The 22,239-nt window shown below is 31.7% G+C and overlaps 1 long non-coding RNA gene across 1 annotated transcript in view; it reads left to right on the top strand.

Moving 5' to 3' along the window:
- Positions 1-22,239, top strand: part of LOC143913195 (uncharacterized) — a 56,064-nt gene that overhangs the window by 19,268 nt on the left and 14,557 nt on the right. The window contains exon 2 of the long non-coding RNA XR_013260693.1: positions 14,142-14,197. This is a non-coding gene — a long non-coding RNA (uncharacterized LOC143913195). The remainder of the gene's footprint in view (positions 1-14,141; positions 14,198-22,239) is intronic.

A 22,239-nucleotide genomic window follows, 5' to 3' on the forward strand; every position in this document is an offset into this window, starting at 1 on the left:
TGACTGCTTTAGCCGTCATTTTTTTCAATATATTTCACTTATTTTATATGATTCGACTTTTAATACATGATAAAATGATTTTTATAGCTAATTAAAATAATTAACCTCGCAAATTTTTCTGGAAACCAGGAGCACGTGCATGGCGTACAATTCAGTGTGTTTGCGCCTTAAAGGTAAAAGACACACAGGGTGGTACGCGACACGTGTCTTTTTAGATATTTTTGCACATGCAAAAAATCGCTTAAGGCAATTCGGTAGGCTGAATCTGTACCATCTTGTCCCTTCGCAAGTCTCACATCCTGAAGTGTTTTCGGCGATATTTTATCCTTGTATTGACAGTGATCGATAACGGCGATTTCTGTATTTGAAGAAATTCAGGAGTAACTTGTCGAAATCATAAAATCGTACGGATTAATAATGGCATGAAGATACGCCTCTCTTCGCTGGAGTCTACGTACGCGCCCCGCGCCTCACTTTTGAGTATGTTCTTACAATTAAGTTGCATATTTAACATGAACTCATTTTTTCAAAAATGATCCATATTATTTTTGAATATGTAAATTTCAAATTAAAAAAAAATGTTTAAAAGTGAAACCGCTTTACCGCTTTAAACAGTTATATGTATGTAGTTTAATTATTAGTTTCGACTTTGAAATAGACAGTTTTGACTTTGAAACGATCCAGCAACGCCATCAAACGCACAAGTTTGGGTTTGCGCTGTAACTCTTGTCTATTTTACTAACATGTCAAATAAGGCCAAAGTTTTATGCCGCAATTCTACAGTAGCGGTGTATAAAGTTTTGCAATTTTGCCACAGCTAGAAGACGGAAGAAAAGTTGATTGTTTCCATCGTATTTTAGCCGCGGCCATGACACGTGTCACTGTAACGTCGACATGATTATTTTTTGACCTAGAAGTACATACATATGCTCGGGAAGTTGTATATAAACAGTAACTGCTATAAAACCAAAATCTCTACCATAACAATAATCCTTATTGTAGAATAAAACACGAATGACGTTTTATGACAATACTAATTAGTCGACCTGCTGATTTACATATGTACATGCCGCAACTTTGCGACGAAGCTTTGCGGAAGATGTGTTCAATTTTGTATGACGTAATAAACGAAATTACATATTATTGATTCCTATGACGGTCACCAAGCAATTGTACAAGGCAATAGTGATTATGATGAAATAAAAAAATCTTTGTACATTATTTGTACGTTTTCAGCAGTTTTGCGTATTATTTTATTTTTATATAAAAATGATTTAAATCTAGCATTAAAAAATAATAATATATGTATAAATATAAAAACGGACGCGATGTATGTGGGTATGTTTGTGGCGGACGCATGGACAAGTATGGGAATTAAAAAAAAACAAATTTTAAAATACCAGTAGTATATGTTGTGCCTAGAGGTATTTAATAAAATAAATACACGCCACCGAAGCGCACAACCAATCAGCGCGAAGTGGTCCACGTGAACTAAAACGTTTGGCCAATTAGAGCGACGACGATCCATTCTGACCAATGGATGCATTTTAAGCATCCGCTATAGGGATGTGGCGTGACAAGTGACCATACCGATGACACCGGAGAAGCGGGCTAGCGTAGAAGTGAAGAGGTGTGGAGCGTCTGACATGTGCTCCTGATATTGAGCGATGGGTGACGTCACCGTCAGATGCGCTGCGGGTGAGCGTACACACATACAAACATCCACGAAGACACACACGTTCATTGGATCGACGAGCATGTAATGCGCGCACTCTACTTTTTCTATTAATACGTGCGCGCGTGCCTATAAATTCCCTTACATTATATTTATATATAACATATAACTTTATTTTAATTCGTGTATCAATTCCATTCAGAAACCACCCATTGAAATCAACGGGAACAACACTAGTGCATTTATAAAAGCTGTCAAATTAGAATCGATGATCTGTTTGATTGACAGCTCCCTACTGATTACTATCTATCGCCTTGAACTCATTACACGGAAACAACCCTACGCCTGTTTATTACATTACATTATGATGATAATGGACTTTCTCAATTTTTATTTTGTATATGGTGCCATTAAACCAATTGACAATTACGAAACGATTACTTTTCCGGTCGAACATGACTCACAAAAGTCATTTAATAAATATTATATTATGCGTATCGTTTTTGTCATCACTTCCTCGATTCGACTTGTAGTAAACTCGCCATTACATATATTTGTGAAAAAACATTCACACAATTTCTTTTCCGTTTTTGTATATGTATTAATCCAGTACGTTTAATGGCGCTATCAAACGTACGTATGTATGTAATTATTTAATTTTTCATCTTAAAATCTGGTTTTTACGCATAAGCTGTGAATATTAATTGCTTCGTATATTATAATTGTGCCATATTTTTACATCGTGTTATTTTTTATTATACCAGAAGTTCAAGATCGCGTAAATTAAATTGAACAGCGTAACATCTCGTACCCTTGACAATCAGTTAACGTTTGAACCAACACGTAAATATTCTCGGTTGTATTGTACAAATATTACTTTCAGTGTGTACCGTTAAATATGTACACACATATATGTATGCTTGTGATGATTCACCAAAGTCAAGAATATACGAATATACAAGAATATAATCAGAATCTTAATGAAATATTTTTTTATGTAAAGGGACAATAAGCCAGAAGACAAGAAGAGTAATAGGGAGAGGAGAATAAATATAATTTTGATAATAGACCTTTGTATAATTAATCATTCAATTTAATTGTTAAATTAGCGCTCCCTTTCTAACATAATCGGGTAGTATTTGTAACTTTCCGAAAAAAGATAGATCCTCAAGAACAGAATATACTAACAATCACTATTTTAGCTTATGTACATACATAGTAGATATCTCGCATATATCGAGGGGGAAAATACTGGATTAAAAAAGGCCTGTGTTTATTTGGTCAGTAACTTCGTTTGATTTGGTCAGTTACGAGATGGTCAGTAAGTTACGTTTTCGACCACTGACTGATTGATCATCGTTTGTTTGTCAAAAAATCCATAAAACAATAGGTGGCTTACTGACCGTTCATTTTTATTTTTATAGTTCACTGTTATCATTAAGTTATCGACCATTTATTGAAAAAAACTGGCCATTTAAATTGCTACCTTTTATATTATGCGTAATAGCACAATATCACTTAATCTGTTAAATTACGATCTAAATGTCAAAATAAACTAATTAATTAAGTCATCGACTTTTAATATAAAATACTGACCAATCTATCCAAATACATAAACATACGTACTTAAAATAACATTTAATATAATTACTGGCCGTTCGTCGACTGATTCTAATGTACCTAATGTTTATTTTATTTACTGATTCATAATACACAGTTACAGATAAAACGTTTTAAACAACTACATAAGTAACTGACCAATTTAATTCAGGCCGTTATATTATACTAGTGGTTTATAAATCTCACTTTCGAAATAAATTTTTCGACTTCTACCAGAATTTCAGTTTTCCAATTGGACAATAATTCAAATATATATTACACAAAATAGTATTTTTACTTTATCTATACGTAAATACATATGTATAAACGAAGTTTCAATTATGACGTTTTTTGATCGTGGAAAGATTCAACATTGAGATTTTGACATATACAGTATCGATCATTGATCATGCCTTAATGATTTCTCAAACTGAAATAAATGAGTTCTTTGATATAAAATTTTGACGAAAAGTGAGGAGACATCTCTTAAAATCAATTATTTACTCCAATTTCGTCAAAAACACGTACCAAAATTCTCAACTGCAATTAATTTCAACTGTCATTTGATTGTAATCCACTTTGATCCACAACTGCTTAATTTGTTTACGTCACGTTGAATCCTCATAATCTCCAGTAGCCGAACAAGCATTAGTACAGTTTCTCTTGTAGTTTTATCGCTCACTATATTTTACTTACGCTATGTGGATTCGTTCGATGAAATTTCAATTTCAATTTATCTTCGATGACTTCGATCGACAAATTGGAGTACTTTTGAATGGTAATGACTGATGATGTACAGGAAATAGAATCGATTCATGTGAAATGTGAGTCGTTTTTTCGCGAAAATCGCTCGGAGAAAGTGAAACGCACTTTTCGGCCACCCTGTGCCGGTGTTGCACGATCGAAGCCATCGACAGTGAAAGTTATCTGAGTGCATACTACTTTTTTTTATGCCTACGTCCAAAAATCGTGTTCTTTCTCCGGGAGGTATAAATGACAGTTTCGCAACGTGTTAAATCACCGGTTAATATAATCTCTCGCACCAGTCATAAATGTCGTGTAGCAGCGAACGCTACTTTCCTCTAAAATAAATTTATCTTAAAAGTGATCTGCGATAGTTTACGTTATTGTTGTTTTGTTTGTTTTTTTTTTGTGTATGTATGAAACCGAGTACACAGTGAAGCAATGCGATGCGAAACGGCCAGAACCAGAGGCGACAAACTAGCTATCATCGATATTCCTTTAAGAAGTCGATGAAAGTCGCATCTTTTTGTGTCGCATTGCGTTGCTGCACTGTGCATTGCATATTAAAATAGGCATATATCATATTGTATATGTAAATATGTCAGCCAGCGAAGCTATCATTCGTCGTAGCTAGAGAAGCTACACTAGGTATTTAATACAGGGAAAATTAAATTATAAATTCTGTACATATAAGAAAAAACAGAAAAGTTACAGAATAATATACGTCTAAGTGTTTGTTTCTAATAGGAACTTATTTTAATTAATTTTTATCTAATTTTGTACTTCTTGATATGAGCCGTTATATTTGAAATTGGCAAAACATTAAATATAATGTTTTGCATTTTACAATATTTAAAAATACTGGTGGCCTGTGATACGTTTATTCTGCTTTTCCCAGATTCTGGACATTAATCGAATTAAAAGAAGTGTTAACAATTTGAGAATCAAATAAAAAATCTGGACATATCCATCAAAAGAGATTTTGTCAAATGTGATTTTGATATCATATTGGTCAAAAAACAAACTAAAATATTATAAATCATTGTATATTATCTACATATATGTAATATATAAATAATCTTAAGTTGATTATTCAAAAAAAAAGTATTGTGATCATTATTATAATGACCAGTTCATTTTTTGACTATACATACATATAATATTTAAAATCTTCGATAGACTTTAGATCATCCACAGTGCATCGTATTGTATATAGTGTGAATAAATCTGTTGGCAGACAAGTTGCTGGTCTCCAAGATCTCGTTGCATTATACGAATTGCTAGGATTTATATTAATTTGTCAATAGATAAATCTAAGCAAATGGCTTAATTTTCTAGACACATGTTTGTTTCCTATTTAAATACAACGATAACCAATAAAATGTAACCCCAAAAATTGAAAGTTCACATTTTATAAAAATATATACAGTTGGATATGAGCGAAACTCTTCATAACAAAACATATGATGTTCAAAGGTTGTGAATAATTTTCGTTGTTTATGTCACTGACGCTTTTATCTTTTGTTGACAGCTTACATACATACTAGATCAACTAACGTCAACTTTGATAATATCGTTCATTTGCGCGATACTTCATTTTTACTTTATTTATGTACATAAATATGTATGTATATATGTACATACGTAGTAACAAAAGATGAAGTTTCGTGATCATGGGAAAATTCTAACTCGAGATTTTGATTGATTCGAACTTAGAATCGATCATTGTTCACGTTTTAGTGATCTATAAAAAGTGTATGTGTGTGTGTGTGTGTCGGTGTAGTTTAAGAATTTTTTAATCACTGCTAGTCTTATCGAATTTAAATTTAGTATCGGTTACTAAATTGCTGATCGATACGATGTTGTTTTTTATGCAAATTTTTTGTTGACCAGAAGTGGTACCTCACCTTTTTTCTCACCTCATCCAAGTTTTTGGATTCAATTATCTCCTAAGCCACTCAACGGATCAGACTGAAAATTTTCATATGTAATAGAAATCATAAATTTCTTACACTGATATTTTAAAAATATTTTTAACACAACCGGAATTAGTATTTTTATTCTAATTTTAATTCTTTTTTTTCTAATTTTATTTTATTCGAATTGAAGTTTTTTGAGTTTTTCTTCGAAACTATTCAATGTAATTATACTTGAATTTTATAGTGAAGAGCACACATATTTAAAGGGTCGAAAAAAATAGTGGAAGAAAAATCGAACAAGAGTAAACTGCCACTTCCGTTTGATAGACCCTTTAAATATGTGTGCTCTTCACTATAAAATTCAAGTATAATCTTTATATCAATGTGATGAAAATATAAAATAATTATTACTTTTAATAAACCGAAAGTGAGATTTTTTCCTCTATAAAAGTCAAATGTTGTGACCACACGATTTTTTCCACATACTCAATATATCGAGCTGAAATTTTATATTTGTATTCTTTATGTACTAACTTAGAGTCGATATAGTTTTGGTGGGCATTCATAAACCGGAAGTAGTAATTTTTTTAAAACAATATTTCATTATTTTATTTTGACCTTTCAAGCTAATTTTATCTTCTTAATATTTTATGCTTATAATATTTATGGTGATATAAAGTAATAAAAAAACAATTTAAACAAAATCCGACAATCGGAAGTAGATCATTTGTTATGTGCGTGTTAAACTAGCACTTGACAATGCTCTCATCGCCGGTATGTGTTAATGTGTGTATGCGTCATTATCGAATTTTGTTTTTAATACATCTTATATTCCTCAAATACATACATACATAGATTAAGTCATGCGTTGTTCACATCCAACATTTTTTTCCCATATCGTATTTTAATTACCTACATAAATATGTATGTACATTTATGTATATATCGTGCTCTTCGATGCGTAATATTAAAACTAGGACCAATTGAATTTCAAATTAAAGAACTTTTTTCTTTGTGTGTAAAAAAAAATCTTGGAAATCTTGACCTGATTGTAACGATCTTGCTTAATAATTTGATAATAGTACGTAATAATTGTGTGGATGTAGCTTTATTTTTGACAGCATAGTTCTTATTTTCGAATGGTACATGCTATCAAATCGCGCTTATAAACAAGGTCGTACTCATTCGTACATACATACATACATATGTATGTAGGTATAGAATAGAAGGGTCCGTAGGGCCAACGCTCGAAACCTTCAATCGAGATATAGTAATAAAAATTTCATTTAAAATATGCAAATATACTTTGTAGAATCAGAAAAGTTTTCCTCGGAGGAAAATTTTATCGAGAAATCTTATTCAAATGATTAAGAAAGTTTACTACCAAATTGACAATCCCTACTATTCTTTTTGCTCTGAAATTAATTATTCGAAGAATTCGGGCAGTTATAAAAAATAAATGTGGAGTAACAAATTATTAACGTAAATAATTATATATTTCTTTATGTTTATTAATAGAATAGCTTATTTACAACATATAAAAAAAATTACAGGTTGAAAATCGCTTCAAAACAAGTGAAACACGACCAAAATGCAGCCAACACGTTTTTCTCCATTTTTATACATTTCGCAAATAATTTCAATATTTCAATAAACACGTAGTAAAAATTCATAGTTTGTCCTGTTTTAATATCCTTATGATCCTTATCATCGTTTAATAAACTTTTGTACTGAGAATATCTCTAAATATAAGAATAAAATCAAATTTCATAGAAATATCAAAATCAGCTTTTTTTTTGTCGCTCACTGTATATAACGAATTAATATAATCTATGTAGTGAATATAACAAAATGTTCGTATGTTCATATTTATTAGTATAAATAGTGGGAAAAGGAAGATTGTCCTGAGCCCATTGGTTTTGAAGACAAAACGTACATGTGAGCTGTTATATTTGAAAGTGGCATATGTCCACTGATTTTCCCAGATTCTGGACATATCGAATCAAAAGAAGTGATAACAATTTGTGAATTAAATCAAACAGAAATCCTGTTTTTTGAAGTGAAAATTGGACTTCCACTATTTTCAAATATAACGGCTCATTTGTACATATATACATATGTATGTACATATAGTTGTTATTGCCAGCAGCATAGGCGGCGGTTGCGGTAATGCTTACCACCTAGAGGTTCCAGTTTCAAGTTCTAGGTTGACCTCGATTGAAGAGAATTTATTCGGCGTATTTCTGCAGTGCTTCAGATCAGACTTGGATATTTTTTAAGTCGATCGTTTCCATTTTTATGATTTCATTGTTGAAACGGTTCTTCGCCAATTTGACAAAACCTACTATTTGTCACCACTATCCGAATATGATTTCAAATTTATCTTATATATAAAACCGAAACGACGTCTGTAACTCGTTTATGATTGGCTGTCGTCAAAGTCGTTTCTGATTGGCCGGATTGGTCAAAGACGTTTGTGATTGGTCGGATTGATCAAAGACGTTCGGTCGGTCATTGAATAATATTCCTTTTTTGCGATTCAAATAAATTTAATAAGAAAACAAATGAAGATTTTTTTCATGATTTTCATTTCATTTCCATTTACCGAGCGAAACCGGGTAGCACCATAAGTAATCTATAAATGTATATATGTTACAGTGAAAATATATTTTCACCAATTCAAGAAGTGAAAATGTATCAAACAATGAATTTCCAACGTTCAACTCTATAAATTTAACTCTAACAATCCAATCTTAAATTAATAGGGCCAACCCTTACTAAACCTAACCTATCCTAACTCTTAAATAATACTGACCCTAACAATCTAATCTTAAATGAATAAAACCAACTCTGAAAATGTAACTAATCATGATTTCACTGAAACGTCAGTGAAAATATATTTTCACTTGAAATATAATTTCACTGTGACATATGTATACATATGTACAAATTTAATACCATATGTATTTGCAAACCCGTATTGGCATCATGTTCAAATATAATTTTTGTAAATAATTAAATATGGGGATTTTATACACAATGAATACAATCAATATTGATATCTTAATTACGATAAAATCGTTCATTTATATAAACTCAAGATTTACCTGCAAGGTAAAAATTTTCACGATCATACACAATGGAATCGGGAAATTTGTTTTGTAATGCGCCATTTCAACTAAGCATTTCGTCGCTGAAAGACTTATAGGTATATACATATGTGTATGTATTTAGATTAAAAATAGCATCATTGTACACAGATGTGAATTGAATTGATAGCTAAAACTCGTTTGTCATTCTTATTCAAAACAAAAGTTTCAATCACGTTACACCTTTGTCTTTGTCCACTTACTACTAGCTAACACTTGTATGTCACAATGAATAAATAAAGTGAAAAGTTATTATAACCTCAAATTCAACCGCTGTTTTACGCATTCCATTTCCTGTATGGGTAGATCTAATTTTTAAATATTTTACACATTTTACGAGTCGTTTTGCGGTCATCAAACGGTATAATTTCCCAGAAGCGGCGATACAATAAAAAAACACGTCATCGCTTCGCCACAACTATCAGAATTCGGACAGTGCGTTTCTGCTCAGTGTTGTTATTGTTGATATAATAAAAAATGGACGCGCAGAAAGTTACCGAACCGGTTATTCTTTTTCCGTTCCGTAATACGAATATATACGATCGAAAGTGAACGTTTTCATTATTTATTTTGGCCAGGTCGTCGGCTACCATTCGTGGCATTGGCATTAACAATGGACAACTTCAATCTCGTAACACTCGTGTAAAAGCTGCATGTCTGCATCTCGGATGTATGCCTTTCCGTACGAGCATTACCATCGTGAACTTACGGTTCGCGTTAGTTGGATCACTGCCCAAAAACCCAAAAATTAATTGATAAACTGAAAAATTATCTTTACCAATCGTAATAAATGATACTTAGATGTTATGTATCCTCAAAAATAGAAGTAAATATTATTAACCAGCAGAATAGACTAGTGGTTAGCATATAGCTTTGGATTAAGTGTTCATGGGTTCAAATCCCACTGGTTTCTGTTGGCCAAATCTTGGATTTGTGACTCCAGGTCGATCGTTTCTTATCAGAGTTTACCAATTTATATTATTTTCGTTGAAACGGTTCGAACAAAATTAGGGCGTCTATTAGAAAAATAAAACAAAATCTGGAGACTGATTGCGACTCCACACTCAAGCGGCGAGCTAATAGTGGTACTAAAAAAAAATTTGGCCCTCGTGTGGATCGAAAAATCGCCAGGCTTGTTCCCAAGAATCGATTTATTACAAAAAAAAATATCCAACAACAATTAAAGGACGAAAACGTGAAATATCTACGTCAACAGTACGACTTCGTTTGGTCACATATTAATCACATATTAATGATTTTGTAAATTTAGTCTAATTTCATAATTATTTTTTTTTCATATTAAATTAACAGTTTCCAATCATTCAGAGAGAAATGTTGATGCTGTCTGGCCCAATTTAAACGAGATTTTCGCATTATTTTGGTCAACATTGGCTTCTTTGCAGGTAGCCGTACTTTCAATCCAGCTTGGACCAAACGACGTCGTATTGTTGACGTAGATATTTCACGTTTTCGTCCTTTAATTGTTGTTGAATTTTTTTTTTTTGTAATAAATCGATTCTTGGGAACAAGCCTGGCGATTTTTCGATCCACACGAGGGCCAAATTTTTTTTTAGTACCACTATTAGCTCGCCGCTTGAGTGTGGAGTCGCAATCAGTCTCCAGATTTTGTTTTATTTTTCTAATAGACGCCCTACTAACACCCTCCATTGTCGCGATTTTGTTTTGAGAAAACTTTCCTGTATTTAATAATGATGTAATGCTTGCAATTTTTTCTTTAGAAAGATCTGATTTTCTACCCATCTAAAAAAATCCAATAAAAGTTTTACAAGCAATTTAAATCATAAAACAAAGTAAAATTTCGAGATATTAAATACCAACTTACCTTAGAAATATGATAAAGTTGCAGTAAAAGAGAAAAAAACACAGTGCTTTTCACAAAATAATGAATGATTTTAACGGAAACGCACGTCAATATTGAACAAAATTCAGACGCAAACCGATTTCAAACATCTTTCTTTTGTTTTTGAAGACCTTTTGAGGGATAATCCACCGATATTTTTTGCTAGTGAATAGAGTTGCATTTAAGGATTTGATCACAAAAAAAATGAGGCCAAAAGCTCCCATAATGAGTTATTTACGACCGTGACAAATTTACCCAAACGCATCTCGAGAGGGGTGGCGTAATATTCTGGTCAGGGACTGTATATATATTACGAAACACGCGCAGATATAAATCACCTAGAAAATCTGTTCGAATCGTCGAAAAATCGGTAATTTTCCGACGCAATGAATAGCTTTCCGTGTATATATCGGTAACTACTCGTTAGTTACAATTAAACACTATTTGTATTCATGTGATTGGTTTCGCATGCAAGTTGCATTATTCTACAGTTACATACATATGTAGTTGTTATAAAACGTGATTAATGGTAAAAGCTCCTTCTCGAAGTTTTCACATTAACCTCTGAATCCGAAATAACTCGTCCCGAAATAAATATATCGTAATAAAACGTATTTCGCTGTGGAAAAAAAAGCTTCGTGAAAATGCGTTACCCTTTTAATACGATTCTGACAAAGATTAACCTTTTCGCGAAATCTTTGACACGTCGATTTTATCGCTAAGTTTTTCCGATATTTTTTTTTCTTCGAGGCGAGTGAAAATTGCCCTGGCCTTCAAACAGTTTCCCGCATCAATCAATGGGATGATTAAAAATCAGCTTTTCAGAAAGTCGTCAATCATCTTTCGCTCGCTTTTTGTCCCTCACCAGACAATAGAATCGGTTCATTTTTGTATATGTATAATTTCACATTCACCGCACGCTTCATAATTTACAATTTCTATAGAAATAATAACAAATGGCATTTCTTTCGTCACACAAGACACAACCTCAAACGTGTCATGACTTTTACGACACTCAGTCTCTCGAGAGACTCTTTGTCTTCGCTCTCCTCTTCTGCGTAGAGAAAATCGGTATATGTATGTATGCTCTTATGTCAAAAATGAAACCATGCGAAAAGTCACGACCCACTAAAATAAAAGTTAATTACATATTTTTGAATCACAGTTCATACTGAAACCATTAAAAAGAGAAAACGAAGATGCATTCATTCGTACACAATATCGTAGGCGGTTTAATATTATCTAAATCTTGGCAATCGATCATCGTTGAACGTATCGATATGATGAAACTTATGCTCCAAATTAATTACATTCATAATAAATTTGTTACGCCTAGGCCACACAAAGTGAAAAACATATTTATAAATGTGTTGATACGAAATTTATTACCTTACATGTGTATGAAGTATAATAACTAACCATTTAAACATTTGTAGCTTACGTTTAGGCTTTCGCTATATATGTAGAATTAAAGTCATGTGAAATTGGTAGTTACACCATTCAATATGTTACTCAAGATCTGGAAAAATAAGCGTAATATTATATCTAGTTGAAATTATACATATATAAAAGTCAAAACCAGCAACATAGATCAATGGTTAGCCTGTAATGCTTTCAATTGTGTGGTCACGGGTTATATCCCAGGCTTTGCTGCTGGCCAGACCTTGGATATGTGACTCCAAGATCGACCGTTTCCTTTCAGAGTTTGCCAATTTATCTGATTCCATTGGAAACGGTTCCAAAAAATTGGCAATCCTTTCTTACAGAATTGAGCCTGCAGCATATCAAAATTTGTTGATAGTTAAAATGTTGCAAAATTTTTTCCATAGATACCTCTATGATTGTTAATCGATGTTTATAATTGGCCTTGAATAATACTTACAATACTTATGTACAATGTATGATCATAGATGTCGTATGAAATCAAAATGGGTGGAATACCTGTATAAATAAATAAAGAAATAAAAATTGGTCGGTTTTTTTTCAATAAACGGTCAGTAAGTATTATGAAAATTTTGTGATAATAGTATACTATATACATAGATAAAAATGAACAGTCGGTAAACCGCTTATTGTTTCAAGTATTTTTTGATTAGCAGAAAATAGTCGAGCGTCAGTGACCGATTTATATATTTTCTGACTAAATCAAATGAAGTTACTGACCAGATAAATACAGGCCAATATAAAATAATTATGTTTAAAAGACTTCGATTGTGTTTTAAGTCTATCGAACAAATCAGTTGGGCAATTTATCATAGCAACAAACTACATAGTAAATAAATGGATAGCTGCTATTTCATGGATTTTTATTAACTGCGTTCTATTTTTTTCTCAGCATGATTAAAATTGCATTTGACAAATTTTTTATTCATTAAAAAAATCCTAACCAAAATTGCTACGATATAACGTCGATATACATATATATACGTCGACAGCTACCTCTATGATAGACCAATTGTCTCGTACATACATACATGGGCCTTGTTCCTTTTAATGTACAATGCATCATATCTGTCAAAATGAGGCAAACAGATCTGTCAAATTCTGTCGATATGAACTATGTACATACATATATCATTCATTGCCAAATTCAATAAACATTTACTTCTAATGGTAAAACCAGAGAAACAAAACAATTTTTAAAACACTCATTACTCATCCAATAATAATAACATTGTTGTTGCATACATGTATTGGGAAATTAAAAGACAAACAACTACAAATATTTCGAAAATTTATTGTAGCAACTATTCACCTCTATATATATGTATATACATACATATGTAGGAACAATTACATGTATTCCTGTTGTTATGTGTAAAACTCATTTTATCTGCGCTCACTGTACTTCAGATGGTGTATCATGTTTGTTGTGATCATACACTTTGAGATAGATGACTTGTAGATGACTTATAACTTGCATATAAAAGTGTTGCACTTGCTTTATGGTAACGGCTCTTCGGCGATTGCATAAAATTACAACAAATCGAGCTCACAATCCTTTGAAAATTTTCGCAATATCTGCCAGTCAGCAGTGGCTCACTTGCAATTACGTTGCACCGCAGCGGTTTGTGCAAGATGCAGTTGCAGAAGGCATCAGGCTAACTGGTTTTATTTGTGTCAGCAGTTTGTACGCACTCGTACATTCTCATGTGAGACGTATTGTATAATTTTGGATTATTTATCATTTCCAGATTCGACTTTCGAGAGATTTAAAAAGTTACAACGTCTCTTACTCAACGACTGTGAGGTAAATTTTTTTTTTTTATTATTTTACATTGTTTGGTTGAGTAGTGCTTAATGGATTGATTTGATTCGTGGTTAACCTTTATCGTTTCATCAGTGGAATTTACCCATATGTGAATTTGTGAGAAGTGCTTGGATTATTATTACAATTACACATGCAATTATACATAACTGGTTAACGATAACATTAATATTCGAATAATTGCCAACGTCGATAACATAATTAGACATTTTTCACAGTTCAGTGCAAATAAACAAGACTGAGACTGTCAATATAATTATGGTTTATTTTTTTGTATGCATATGAGCCGTTATATTTGTAAGTGGAGTAGGTCCACTTTCCTTCATTTCGAGAAATATATCTCAAAACATTAAATATAATGTTTTGTGTTTTACAATATTTAAAAATACTGGTGGCTTGTAATAAGTTAATTCTTTTTTTCCGAGATTCTGGACATATCGAATAAAAAGTAGTGATAACAATTTGAGAATTGAATCAAACCGAAATGGTGTGTTTGGAACTGAAAATTGGACTTCCGCCACTTTCAAATATAGCGGCTTATATGTATGTAGTCCAGTGGCGTGCGGTCTTTTTGTCGGACAGCCTTACTTAATGTGCGCGAACAGGATACAAGAGGAACAGGCTATTCCCCTTGTATCCTGCTCGCATACATTAAGTAAGGCTGTACGACAAAAAGAGAGAGAATTTCACCGCACGCCACTGAATTATGTACATATTATGATTTCTGATTTCCCGGACTTTTTCAATTCCCGGGACATGGATCGGAGCTTGGGATCGTTCCCGAGATTCCTGGGATCCTAGGACATAAATATGATGTAAAAATTTAATTTATTTTTTATTAATAGAACAGAATATAAAAAAGTGAACAGAACTGGAAAAAATTTAATTATAAAATTAAATTTGGTTGAAATAAAATTGTTTCGTAAGAATATTAAGATATTTAAATGAAAATCCGAAAACCTACTTCTAGATATGGCACAAGTATTTTCAGCAATTGAAAAAAATCTTTCAATTTTCGGAGTTTGTTTTAAAATCAAATACAATTGTATCATATTCATCAGAAACTAAAACAGTTTCTTCCATCGTGGAATCGTCAATACTAAAATGATACAGTTGCTTCATAATCGTTTCATCGTAGGATATTAATTCGCCTTTATTAGAACGTGTTGCTTGAAATATTTTCCCCGGGATTTAAAATTAGAATTCCCGGGAATTTCTGTCCCGGGTTGATCCGAGCAGAAACCCTAGTACATACAAACATATTGTTGCGTAGGGGTGGGTGGAGGATCCAAGTAAAAGGCCAACAGTCGTTTCACAGCATTTATTGATGATTAAGGAGATACACGCACTGGCAGTGCTCAGTCCAGAATGACATGATATCGCCTACGTACCGCCTTATAAAGGGTAGATCTCTCAGGACGCCTAATCTGTTTACCTGTTGTATAGTCACGTATTCGGATATGTATTTCCACGACATTGGGTCTCCCCGTACCGATTCTGAGAAATAACTAATAACGGTCATTGTTTAGCCTTATTGCACTTAGAGTCCAGATATAATCCTTGGAAGTAAGTGCGAGCACTTAGTTAACCCGATAACAGATATCCGTTGGTTTAAGTGCAATTCGCTCAATCCGCGGCGTACGTAACAATATATACATATATGTATATGCAATGTTCTACATATTTTGTCATGCCTTTATTCTTTACTTTTTAATTTGTTTTCCTTATATTTATCTTTTTCATTTTTGTAAAAATCTGTTATTGGACTCGGATGTTACATATATTATTTATTTACTATTTGTTTTTTTATACATATCTATGTACATCCTGTCTGTTGATTTTTCAATAAATAAAATAAAATACATATATGTATATGTATTTATGTAGGTATAAAAACAATTCGTTAAATTTTTGACCTTAGTTATTAAATACACTTGGTCAGTAACTTTTAAATTAAGTTGTCAGTAACTGCATAATATATTAAAATTTGGCCTGTAAGTAATTGAATTCATTGATTATATCGATTGGTCAGTATTTTAATGAAATGGCCAATTCCTTTTAACTGTTGGCTTGTAATTTGACATATGAAGGTTGGAATTTTCTAATTTTAAAGAGTGGACATTTTGATGAATCCAATAAAATCATTACTGATAAACTAAAAACTATGTGACAACATTTGCTTACAGCTACTTACTGACCATTTAAATTAAAAGTTTCAAAAGTGATTGCCAAGTGACTACTAATTTAGTTTCGCTAATCAAAAACAAACTTCGTACCTCCATAAAATTGTTGTAATACTATTTTTTTACGAGATTTTTATTAGTTCTTCGTCTCAAAAATAATCATTACCATAGCCGTTTTAATAAAACTTAATACGATATATGTATTTTAAAAAATTATGGATTTTTATTATTTTTACTATTTTCAAATGACCAAAATTTTCCATCAAATTTATATATGAATTATATAGAAACGCGAAACGACGAATGACTTTGAATTCAAAATTATGTACATATTAAATATTAAATAATCATAAATATCATAAAATATTAAAAACATTATATCATAATTTAATTTTAGAAATCGCAATTTTTTACATAATATATTACTCATTTAATATAAAATATATGTGAATATATACGAATGCACAGGCGCCTTGTTCCAATTTTTTCGACGTTGCATTTTAATGAAAAATAAAAAATCTGCATTGTTTTCTAAACACGCAAGATACACACAGTTTTCACTCTCGTATCTCCTCCAAATTTAATTCAGAGTGAAAATTTTCGTTACGTATAATATAAAGTTGTTTAATAACAATTTTCGGGTACGTGATTTTGCGCGAAATTATATCATTTAAATCAGTTCGCATTCGCTTTACGTCTACTTTCTACTGATTTGAAAATATGATAGTAATCCATATTATTTTACCTGCGAATTTTTCGCCTTTTACTTTCTAAAACTGTTATCCTCTACCTACTTATATTTGTTCAAGTATTTAGCAATCACAATAAATCATGGATGCTAATCGGGAGTGATTTCATTTATTTTCAATGTTGTTCGAGGTCATTTGCATTTTAATAGATTCATTGCATGCTTTTTTTGCATCCTTAATTTGCATGCCATCTGAATATGTTTACAAAATTATTGCCATTAAATTTGCTCTTGTTAATCGGATTTATTATTTCGCTTTAATATAAATGGAAGAATTGATACTATTAAAAATGCCGGCCATGAAAATTTTACAATTTTACATATTATAGGTACATTTTTTCTTTTATTTGCTTTCTCAATTTTATGACATCATATGTCATAAAATTGTATGAAACACTTTATTCGCTCTTTATTTTTTATAAAGTGACCATATATCCCAGGACGCTCTACAGAAAAATAGCCCCCCCCCCCCTTACATTATTATGTGTTGTTCTGGAATCAATTATATTGATTTTTTTACCTTATTTTTATTTTCCTTGTATACAAGAATTGTACATTCCGAAAAAAAAATTTAAATTTTATGAGAATATTAATGGTTATTTCAGGGAAGAATAGTTTTTAATGTGCAACTGAAAAATTTGATTTCTTCTTTTGTAATAATGTAATTTTTACCAGAATTTATGTACATACATTTCTTTAAAAAAATTAAACAAAAATAGTCATGATAAAAAAGATTAATAAACCATTATATTTTTTTTTAGAAACAAGTGAAATGAATCGTACAACAAAATATTTATATGCTACTTTAAAATGATTATATTATAAATGTATATTTATAACAACAAACGCACAGTACGTAAAAAATGGGACTGTCCCGGCCAAAACGGGACGTATAGTCGCCCCAAATTTAAAGTGCAATTTACATTGAAAATTCAATTTTTGATCTTGATATTCATATGTATGTATATATATCGATATTTTTTTTGGTTATTCATTTCGGAATACCATTTTAGTATACATAATTTAATAGAATGGAAATTCGAAAATACGATCACGTACAATAATTGCTTTATGGCTAGCTGTTCGCTTCCATCTGTGGTTTTGCAAAAACCTTCTGCCAAAATTTGGATTGTTACTTGTACCAAATTCTTTCGTTAGAAATGATTCAAAGTTGATTAAATATTATTTTTCCTTCCTTTTTTTGTAAATATGTATATGTAGCGGGGACCTGGTGGTTAGGTTAGGTTAATCATGGTTACATACTTATCAGATACATATCAGAACATCAACTAAAAAAAAACTCAAAAGCCTTAACAAGAAAAATTTAAATTAAAAAATTTAATTTAATTAAAATTAAAAATTTAATTTAATTAAATTGAAATTAAAGAAAAATTGTATGTGTATTTAAAATGTTATTTATTTTTACGTCATAAAAAATTCATCCTAAACTGATGCCGATTGGAGCGGAGCGGGATATTTTAGTGGTCACATTTCTATGATCAATACTGTGCATGCGTCATAGTTTTTTTCACTCTGCAAAGCAAATATTTGGAATATAAATTCCATTGATCCATCAACGCACTATAAATACACTAAGTGGGGCACTCTGTGATTATTACGACTGATTTAAACAATTATACGAACTATTACAGTGTGTACTCGTAAAATCGATAAAAATTCTTAAATATAACCTGGGGTCAACTTTTCTTAAACCACCTCCACGCATATCGGATTGTTTCGAGTGTCGACCTCGCTCAATATTTGCACAGGGATATTCGAACATACATATGTATGTATATCTATTTACTTTGCAATTTTTTAATATTTGTATACGGCACACAACAATATTCCACTTTTTGCACGCAATTTCGAGTTCCGTGACTTCACGTGCTCAAGCTCCGTGAAAACGACCGCATACAACCAATGCATAAATGTAATATAATGGCAATTTTATAATTATGATGATGGTAAAACAATAAGTGATTTCTATTCCATTTACCATTGCATGTGTGTTTTTATATGTACATATGTATGATAAATAAAAAAAATTACAATTGAATGCTATATAATAAATTTTATTGGATGTGCACGATCGTCTTTTTTTAGTACACTTATTATATAGGTATATATGTAAATGTGTCGTTGATTATTTTCATTTTTTGTTTGCAGCGTTATATGTAAATTTAAAACAAATTATATAACGAATGATTGTGACTTTTTTTAGTTCGGCTGATCTGCATTGAATAATGTTTTTGCGAATACGGTCGCAAATTGTCGATTTGCATAAAAAATTACATCTTTTTTATTGATTTTTTATGCGACAAACCCGGATCAAATGGCAAAAGGCTATAATAATAATTTTCGCCTTGAATTTTTTGATTTAATTTTTTAATCCATTCATTTTTTTAGTAATTCTACAAAATCATTGATTACGAAATTTAATATAAAATTTGCATTTCATATTATGTACCTACATTTCTGTATACCTTTTAAAAAAAAATTACACTTCCCATATATTTATCAATAATGGTAACAGTTGTTATATAATTTTTTTTCTCATAACTTGATTGCGTTTTCGAGATATGTTTTTTTTGCGTAATTTTTCGGTCACTCTTATTGAAATATTTCCATAGTGATACTGGATTGACACGATACGAGTACACTCAGACCGAATACGTTCACTTGATTACTCGGACGGTCCACGTTACTAGTAACCAAATTTACTTTAATTTTTTAAATTTATGTATATTCTTACAGGCTGCCCAAAGCGTATACCTATAGTTTTAAACTTGTACTTGAAATATATTAATTTTAAATTATATGTAGGATGGTTTTGCCAATTTGTCGAAAAACCGTTTCAACAATGAAATCAGATAAATTGGCAAACTCTGATAGGAATCGATCGACTTGTAGTCACAAATATCCAAGCTGACCAGCAGCACCGCAGAAATACGAATATATTCTTTTCAATCTCGTTCATTTGAGGTCTTGAGCCCGGGACCTCTCACTGGTTAGTATTAACGCAAACACCGAGCTATGCTTCTGGCTTAATTAGAGGACTCAGTCTGAGTGCACTCGTATTGTGTTAACCCGATAAAAACCAGTTGAGAATTGTTATCTAAATGTATGATATTTACAGATGATGCATGACTTTTGACTCATTTTTTGTACTAGCTATGGCTATAGGCTTATATGTATATGTATTTATATATATGTATTGTTTCTAAATTATATAACATGTAACTCGATTCTTCTTAAAACTTTTATCCTTCTTAATTAAACTACTCTATCAAGATGAAGCTAAACTCTATGATGCTGCATCTTTTTATTTTCTTTTTCGAGACCCATTTTGCCGCAGTATTTCAATGAAATCCTACTCTAAGTCCACCTAATTGCCTCGAGATTCAATTGCTCAATTTTATTTTTTCCTCAACAAAAAGTGAATTATCGGTCACACTTTATTTTTTTTCTTCATCCGAAACCACGTCATCCATTAGATTGCCCACTGGTATAGCACTCTTTGTGCAATAGCCACATATTTCTCTATGTACATATAATACTGTAGGATGTTGCAAGATAGACGAGTGCTCTCTCACGCAAGTCTTCAATATTTGCCGAAATCAAAGCCGTACGCGAGCTGACTCCTAATGCGGCGTTCTTCGCTCCGTGCTGAGGATGCTCCAATGTCGACTTCCGATAGTCAAAGTCGCCAAACGTCGTGCATACAAATCGTTAACCTGTACCACTGGCACCAGTTGACACTACATAAAGATAATACATACATACGAAATCAATCCAAGGACAATATACTGTTTTAAGCGTGGACAAGTAGAGTTTTGGGATCGAATGAAAAATCAAGGTTATATGCCTATAAGGAAACATTTATATCTTAACCACTATTAAGGAAATTAGTGTCAACTGCCATTGAATCAGTTTTCCTACATACGTATCGAATGTTATTCGTTGATATAAAATTGGTAAATTTAATAGACCTAGCTTTTCGTGAACTGGTATCACTAGAAATAGGCTACTCGTCAGGGCAATTGTAAAATAACAATACATAGATCGTTCCATCAGTGTTCAAAGCAAAAAAGCATGTAAAAACATGATGTACTAGCGATAGACCTCTAGATATATAAAATTGAATGTCTATTTATCTGTTTAGTATAGGCTCCTAAACCATTCAACCGATTACGATGGAACTTTCAGGATTTGTTGTATGCATGTCAAAAAACCTATTAATAATAATATTCGTAATTTCGATTTTACCGACGCGAAAGTTTGAAGCGCCATTGTGTAGTCAAGGAAATGTATTCGTTGGTAACCACGTTACCAGTTTTTTTGTGACGACACGGCGTTGAATATAGGTTAGTAGAGCTTCCAATCAACACTTGAAACGGGAATTGCATGCCTAATTCTGGCATTGCAACGCATGCCGGGTTCAGCTAGTTATTTATTTATTTTAAACAAGTTATAAGTAGAGGTAGGACCGGAAGCGTGCTTTTTCCAAGAAACAGGGCAAACTACAAAGCTAGAGAGCATATAAAAAGGTTCATCATAAAAATGAACAAAGCATGACGAACAATGAACAATGAACGGCGCAAAGATAGTTCGCTCTTTAGTTATAAGTAAAAATACCTACCTACCTACATATTAACAATATATGTAAAACAGCAATAGAAAAATTAATTAATTAAAATTAAATTTAATTAATTAAAATTAAATTAAATTAATTTATTAAAATTATATTAATTTTCAATAGATGGCGCTAAATGCTCGTGTATTTTCCAACAAGAAATATCGATAGCAAACAATATACATATGTATATACAGGTTTTTTCTTGATCTTACCACCCAAACCTTATATACATATACATACATGCATGCATACGTATATATGTATGTACATTAAACCTTACAAAGTATTTTTCGAAATTATATACAAGATTAAGAAATGAACAATAGTGCTCCAAGCCCTAAGTACATAGTTACACATAGTTAGCACTGTTGCCGTTTGTTTATACACGTTTTTGTACACGGCAACAGCTTATAGACTGATTTTTGAATATTTGATTCGCAGTTAATTAATTATT

The sequence above is a fragment of the Arctopsyche grandis genome, chromosome 6, assembly GCF_051622035.1.
Source record: "Arctopsyche grandis isolate Sample6627 chromosome 6, ASM5162203v2, whole genome shotgun sequence".
NCBI lineage: Eukaryota > Metazoa > Arthropoda > Insecta > Trichoptera > Hydropsychidae > Arctopsyche > Arctopsyche grandis.